At 43.7% G+C, this 7,500-nt stretch overlaps 1 protein-coding gene across 1 annotated transcript in view; it reads left to right on the forward strand.

The window, feature by feature from the left end:
- Positions 1 to 4,124: 4,124 nt before the first annotated feature.
- The window catches only part of LOC135097367 (coiled-coil domain-containing protein AGAP005037-like), a 78,146-nt gene continuing 74,770 nt past the window's right edge, over positions 4,125 to 7,500 (forward strand). Inside the window, exon 1 of the mRNA XM_063999190.1 lies at positions 4,125 to 4,826. The gene's annotated coding sequence lies outside the window, so the exon portion shown is untranslated. The remainder of the gene's footprint in view (positions 4,827 to 7,500) is intronic.

Genomic DNA, 7,500 nt, shown 5'->3' on the forward strand with positions numbered 1-7,500 from the left:
AAGAGGGGGAAGAGGATGTGGAGGAGGAAGAGGTGGAGGAGGAGAAGGAGGAGGAGAAGAAAAGGATGGAAAGGAAGGAAAAGGAAGAAAAGAATATATTTGTACATGAAAATTATAACAAAGCAAAGATGAAGAAGACGAAGAAAAAGAAGAAGAAGAAGAAGAAGAGGAGGAGGAGGAGGAGGAGGAGGAGGAGGAGGAGGAGGAGGAGGAGGAGGAGGAGAAAGAGGAGAAATTGAAAGTTAATAGACTAACAAATAGTAATAAACAGCTAAAAAAAAATATGATGAAGAGAAGGAAGAGAAAAAATAAGAAATAAGATGAAGAGGAGGTATGAAAAACACAATAATGAAGGAAAGAGGAGGAGGAGGAGGAGGAGGAGGAGGAGGAGGATAAGACAAGTAGATAAAAACAAGATAAAAAAAAACGTGCACAAGATAAATGAAACAAAAAGTGAGAACAAAGAGAGAGAGAGAGAGAGAGAGAGAGAGAGAGAGAGAGAGAGAGAGAGAGAGAGAGAGAAACAAAAGACCAAGAAGAGAATAATGAAAAGAAACTGAAGAAAAGAAAAAAGGAAAATATTTAACGAAGGAGGGAGTGAAGGAGAAAGGAATAAAAATGAAGGAAAGATAAAATGAAGGACAATAAAAAGGGAAAGGTAATTAAGGGGAAAACAAGAAGGGATGTTTTCAAAGAGCGTTAGGAAAATATTGATAGGGAAAAAAGAAAAGCAATTATTAACTTTCCTCCTCCTTTTTCTCTTCTTTCCTTTTATTTATTTTTTTTTCATTTTTCTTCATTTCTTCTTCTTCTTCTTCTTCTTCTTCTTCTTCTTCTTCTTCTTCTTCTTCTTCTTCTTTTTACTACTACTACTACTACTACTACTACTACTACTACTACTATAGCTTATACTAATACAATAATAAAAGCAGTCTCTCTCTCTCTCTCTCTCTCTCTCTCTCTCTCTCTCTCTCTCTCTCTCTCTCTCTCTCTCTCTCTCTCTCTCTCTCTCTCTCTCTCTCTCTCTCTCTCTCTCTCTCTCTCTCTCTCAATGACTTTTGTTGATCTTTGCCTTAAAATTGGCTTAGTTTAGAGACCTTGTCAGCATTAGAGAGAGAGAGAGAGAGAGAGAGAGAGAGAGAGAGAGAGAGAGAGAGAGAGAGAGTGAGAAAGGCAGGTACATTGTCCTTCACTTAAATCACAGACAGACAGACATGAGATTCTAAAAACCATCTCTCTCTCTCTCTCTCTCTCTCTCTCTCTCTCTCTCTCTCTCTCTCTCTCTCTCTCTCTCTCTCTCTCTCTCTCTCTAGCCCTGAACGGGATTAAAGTCACTCTTCTTTTTTCCCAGATGCCTTTTTGCCCGAAGGAGAGAGAGAGAGAGAGAGAGAGAGAGAGAGAGAGAGAGAGAGAGAGAGAGAGAGAGAGAGAGAGAGAGAGAGAGAGAGAGAGAGAGGGGGGGGATGGGGCCGGAGGGGAAGGAAGGAGAGGGGAGAGTAAGAGAAAGGGGTAGGGAAGTATTTTTTAGGAGGATGAGGAGGAGGAGGAGGAGGAGGAGGAGGAGGAGGTGGAGGTGGAAGAGGAGGGATAAAGAGTGATAGGAGTAAAGTGAGAGAGATTGAGTAAGATGAGGAAAGGTCGTGAGAGAGAGAGAGAGAGAGAGAGAGAGAGAGAGAGAGAGAGAGAGAGAGAGAGAGAGAGAGAGAGAGAGAGAGAGATTCTTCTTGCATACATTTTCTTTCTCTTCCGTAAAGTGAAAATTCTTTGTACTAATTAAACATTATCTCTCTCTCTCTCTCTCTCTCTCTCTCTCTCTCTCTCTCTCTCTCTCTCTCTCTCTCTCTCTCTCTCTCTCTCTGTGTGTGTGTGTGTGTGTGTGTGTGTGTGTGTGTGTGTGTGTGTGTGTGTGTGAGAGAGAGAGAGAGAGAGAGAGAGAGAGAGAGAGAGAGAGAGAGAGAGAGAGAGAGAGAGAGAGAGGGTTGATTTGATGCTTGGCTGGAGAGAGAGCGAGATAGGTATACTGGAAGAGGAGGAGGAGGAGCGAAATATTGAGACAAAATCACAGTTTGGAGAGAAAATAGAGGAGTGGAGGGAGGAGGTATATTTTGGAGGAAGAGGAGGAGTGATAAGAAAGGAGAATGAGACGAGAAGACGACGACGAAGAGGAGGAGAAGGTGGAAGAGGAGGAGGAGGAGGAGGAGGACTAGAGAGAAAAAAAGAGAAAGTTGGTAGAAAATTTGGAAGAGGAATACAGGAGGAGGAGGAGGAGGAGGAGGAGGAGGAGGAGGAGGAAGAGAAAGAAGGAGAAATAGATGGAGGAAAAGTTTTGGAAAAGAAAATGAAAAGACTTCGATTTCGGGAGAGAGAGAGAGAGAGAGAGAGAGAGAGAGAGAGAGAGAGAGAGAGAGAGAGAGAGAGAGAGAGAGAGAGAGAGAGAGAGAGAGAGAGAGAGAGAGAGAGAGAATTTGCATCTATATAACAATTTATGCATAAATACATGTACTGTCTCTTTGTGTCTGTGTCTGTCAGTCAATAAGGGAGAGAGAGAGAGAGAGAGAGAGAGAGAGAGAGAGAGAGAGAGAGAGAGAGAGAGAGAGAGAGAGAGAGAGAGAGAGAGAGAGAGTCCATTTAGTTTTATCTTGTCATTTTCCTTCCTTCCTTTCCTCCTGCTCCTCCTCATCCTCCTCCTCCTCCTCCTCCTCTTCCTTCATTCTTCACTATTTTTTCTCATCCTCCTCCTTCCTTCGTCTTTATCCTTCCTTCCTTCCTTCCTCTAATCCTACCAAGCCTTGCGACCTCCTCCTCCTCCTCCTCCTCCTCCTCCTCCTCCTCCTCCTCCTCCTCCTCCTCCTCCTCCTCCTCTTCCTCCTCCTGCAGTGTTTAACCTCCCCCTCCTCCCCCCATCTTCAGTTCTTCCTCTTCCTCCGTGAATATTCAAACAGGAGGAAACGGAAGAGGAGGAGGAGGAGTAGGTGGAGGTGGAGAAGGTGGAGGAGGAGGAGAGGAAGATCAAGAAACAACTATCATGAAACAGTAGATAATTAAGAAAGGAGGAGGAGGAGGAGGAGGAGGAGGAGGAGGAGGAGGAGGAGGAGGTGTTTGAATAATGAAAAGAATGAAAATAAATGAGAAAATTAATCTGAAAAAACGTAAAAGGAGGAGGAGGAGGAGGAGGAGGAGGAGGACGAGGAGTAGCAGCAGGTGGAGGAGGAGGAGATGAGAAAGTGGGGGAGCTGATCGATGCTGGATGTAGGAGGAGGATGAGGAGGAGGAGGAGGAGGAGGAGGAGGAGGAAGAAGTTCATTCATAGGTTCTCTCTGTTATATATTTTCCTTCTTTTTTTCCTCCTTTCCTTCCTTTCTTTCCTTTTTTCATTTCTTCCTTCCTTCCTTCCTTTCTTTCCTTTTTTCATTTCTTCCTTCCTTCCTTCCTTCTTTCGTTTGTTTCTTCATTCCTTCCTACTTTCCTTTTTATTCTTCCTTCATTCTGTCTCCCCCTCTTATCGTGTCTCCTTTCTCACATGGGAGAGAGAGAGAGAGAGAGAGAGAGAGAGAGAGAGAGAGAGAGAGAGAGAGAGAGAGAGAGAGAGAGAGAGAGAGAGAGAGAGAGAAATAAAGAAAATGAAAGATTACAAGGACAACTACCCAAAACTTGCTCTCCCCTCTCCCTCTCCCTCTCCCTCTCCCTTTCTCCTATCTCCCTCTCACTCTCTCCTCTCACTTCCCCTCAGACACACCTCTCCCTCTTGACTGAACCTTACCTTCCCTCTTTTCCCCTCTTCCTCCTCTTCCTCCTCCTCTAATTCTTCCTCCTTCTCACGTACTCCTCCTTCTCCTCCTCCTCCTCCTTTCCCTGCAGACATACACACGCAGTCTAGAGAGAGAGAGAGAGAGAGAGAGAGAGAGAGAGAGAGAGAGAGAGAGAGAGAGAGAGAGAGAGAGAGAGAGAGAGAGAGAAGGAAAAGAAATACAATAGTTAATATATGAACAGTTTGTAGGTAGGTAGAGAGAGAGAGAGAGAGAGAGAGAGAGAGAGAGAGAGAGAGAGAGAGAGAGAGAGAGAGAGAGAGAGAGAGAGAGAGAGAGAGAGAGAGAGGTGAAATAGCGTTTAAGCGGAGCAGACGAGCGTTGAGGGGAGAGGAGGAGGAGGAGGAGGAGGAGGAGGAGGAGGAGGAGGCTGTGGTGGTGGTGGTGGTGGTGGTCGTGGCCAGGCAGCAGCAGCAGCAGCAGCATCAGTGGCACAGAGGATGTTGGAGGAGGTGGACGTGGTGCCTTGCTCTCCTCACACCACCACCACCACCACCACCACCACCGCCACCACACACCACCATCACCACCTCCTTCCCCTTTCCTGCCTTCACCACTGCTGTTGTTTCAGTCGCTGCTCTAATCCTGTCCTAACGTCTCATGCCTCTACTGTTTTCACCACTTCTACTATCCTAACGTAACTACTACTACTGCTGCTACTACTTCTAATCCTAATACTGCTACTAATACTTCTACTACTTCAATTCTTTCTACACTCCTAACCTAACCATTACTTCTACTACTACTACTACTACTGCTACTACTACTACTACTACTACTACTACTACTACTACTACTACTACTACTACTACTACTACCACCACCATTCCAGTCTTCTTTTCCCTACGACCAAAACCACCACAACCACACTTCTACTACTACTACTACTACTACTACTACTACTGCTACTACTACTTCTACTACTACTACTACTGCTACTACTACTACTACTACTACCACCATCACCACTACCACCATCATTACACACACACACACACACACAGACACACACACACACAGGTGAATAAGAAGACTGCATTATCTCTCTATGTGCGTGTGTGTGTGTGCGCGTCCACCCGTTCACGTGTGTGTGTACGTACGTTTGTCCGTGCGCCGGAAGTGACCACCACCATCACCACCTTGACCTTGAAAAAAGAAAAACAAGCGAAACAGTTGAAAAAATGAAAAAAATAAAGATAAAGAAAAAGAAAAAAATATAGAAAGAAAGAAAATTAAGAAAATGATTAGTGACGGAAGAGAAGGAAAAGATAAACAAATGAAACAAACAAAACAAAACAAACAAATAAACAAACGTATAGTGATCGTGTGTGTGTGTGTGTGTGTGTGTGTGTGTATCTGTCTGTCTGTCTGTGTGTCTGTCCGTCTTTTAAGCAAATTGAAACACTATGGGAAAGAAAACAAGAGCGGAAAAGAGGAAAATAATCAAAAGAAGAGGAGAAAGGAAGAAACTGATAGAAAATAAAAAGGAAAAAAAAAGATTTGAGGGAAAAAGGGAAAGAGTGAAACGAAATACAGGAAAAAGGGGAGGAAAGAGGAGAATGATAAACGAGGGAAGAGGAAGAGAAGGAGAGGGGGAAAACAGGGGAAACATAAATGAGTGGAGAGAAGAACTGAACAGAGGAAAGAGAGAAAATATGATAAGTGAAGAACCAAATAAATAGAGAAATAGATGGGGATAAATAGAGAGAGAGAGAGAGAGAGAGAGAGAGAGAGAGAGAGAGAGAGAGAGAGAGAGAGAGAGAGAGAGAGAGAGAGAGAGAGAGAAGAGGGAAGAGAAAATAAGGAGAATAAAAAAGAGGAATTGAAGATAATGGGTGAAAGAAAACGATGATAAAAGAGGAAGAGAGGGAAGATAAAATAATAGAGAGGAAAATGAAGGAGGGAACTGAGATAAAATGGAAGAATAAGGAAAAAAATAGAGAAAAGGAAAGAGGAAATAAAGAGGGAAGAAATAGGAAATTTAAGATAGAAGAGGGGAATAGGAAAGGAAAAGAACGAAAAATAGGAAGAGGAAAGAGGTAATAATAAATAAGAATAGGAGGAAACAAGAAGGAAAAAACGAAGGTGTAATAAGAGGAAATAAAAATTAAGGAAAATTAAGGAAAACAGGACACAAAATGGGAAAGAAAAGGAAGAAAAAAGGAAAAAAGTGTTAATGTTTGTGTAAAGTTTCCTGTTTTTTCCTTTTCCTCTTTTTTTTGTGCTGACATGAGAGAGAGAGAGAGAGAGAGAGAGAGAGAGAGAGAGAGAGAGAGAGAGAGAGAGAGAGAGAGAGAGAGAGAGAGAGTACGTTTTCTTTGAGGGGTGGTTAGTGTGGTGTTGAGAGAGAGAGAGAGAGAGAGAGAGAGAGAGAGAGAGAGAGAGAGAGAGAGAGAGAGAGTACAAGCATGTTTTTATAGTTACTGGGAAAGGAATAAAAAAGGGAAAAGGGAAATATCTATTAAGAGAAGGAATGGAAGAAATTTTGGAAGAGGAGGAGGAGGAGGAGGAGGAGGAAACATTTGGAGGAAAGTGTAGGAATGGAGGAAGTAATTTTAGGATAGGAGGAGGGAAAATAGTGTCACTGGAAGGGGGAAAAAAAAACATTATGGAGGAAAAATAATGTTGGCGGAGGGAAATAAGAATTGTAGGTGGAGGAAAAAAAGTAGATATTGGAGGAAAAAAGTTGCTGGAGGAAAAAAATAATATGAAAGGGGAAGAAACGGTAGAATATTGTCAGTGACGAGGAAAAAAAGTTTTGGAGGGGAAAATATTGAAAGTGGAGGGAAAAAAAGAATAGCTAGTGGAGGAAAAAGTATTGTAAGTGGAAGGGAGGGAAAGTGAGAAGCAGGAGAGAAAGTTCCAAGGGAGATTAATGGTCATGGGAGAGGGAGGGGAGGGAGAGGGAAGGGAGAGAGGGAGAGGGATATAAGATGTAAGATGATCTGAGAGGAGTGGAAGGACCGCGAGAGAGAGAGAGAGAGAGAGAGAGAGAGAGAGAGAGAGAGAGAGAGAGAGAGAGAGAGAGAGAGAGAGAGAGAGAGAGAGGAGGATGAGGATATGAGTAACAGGAAGAGAGAGAGAGAGGAATAAAGAGAAGGGAAAATGAATGGAGGAAGAGGACTAGTTAATTAAGGAAGAAGAGGAGGAAGAGGAGGAGGAGGAGGAGGAGGAGGAGGAGGAGGAGGAGGAGGAGGAGGAGGAGGAGGAGGAGACAAGTATCAGAGAGGAGGCTGGGAAAGGAAGAGGAGGAAAAGGAGGAGGAGGGAGAGATCGCGGAGGTAATGAGAGAGAGAGAGAGAGAGAGAGAGAGAGAGAGAGAGAGAGAGAGAGAGAGAGAGAGAGAGAGAGAGAGAGAATGAAGATAAATGGAGGGACTGATAGAGAGAAATGAGAGAGGAAGATGAAAAAGGAAAAAGGGAAGAGAGGAAGAGGCGGAGGGGGAGGAAACGATGGAAGAAAAGAGAGAGAGAGAGAGAGAGAGAGAGAGAGAGAGAGAGAGAGAGAGAGAGAGAGAGAGAGAGAGAGAGAGAGAGAGACTAACCTGTCTAATTAAACAGGTGAGTCGCCTTAATTAGCGAAGTTAAGAGTGAGTGTCGATCTGGAAGAAGAGGAGGAGGAGGAGGAGGAGGAGGAGGAGGAAGAGGAGGAAGAGGAGGAGGGCACTGACATACCTATCGTCTTTCCCTCCTCC

This window comes from Scylla paramamosain, unplaced genomic scaffold (assembly GCF_035594125.1).
Source record: "Scylla paramamosain isolate STU-SP2022 unplaced genomic scaffold, ASM3559412v1 Contig18, whole genome shotgun sequence".
NCBI classification, from domain to species: Eukaryota; Metazoa; Arthropoda; class Malacostraca; order Decapoda; family Portunidae; genus Scylla; species Scylla paramamosain.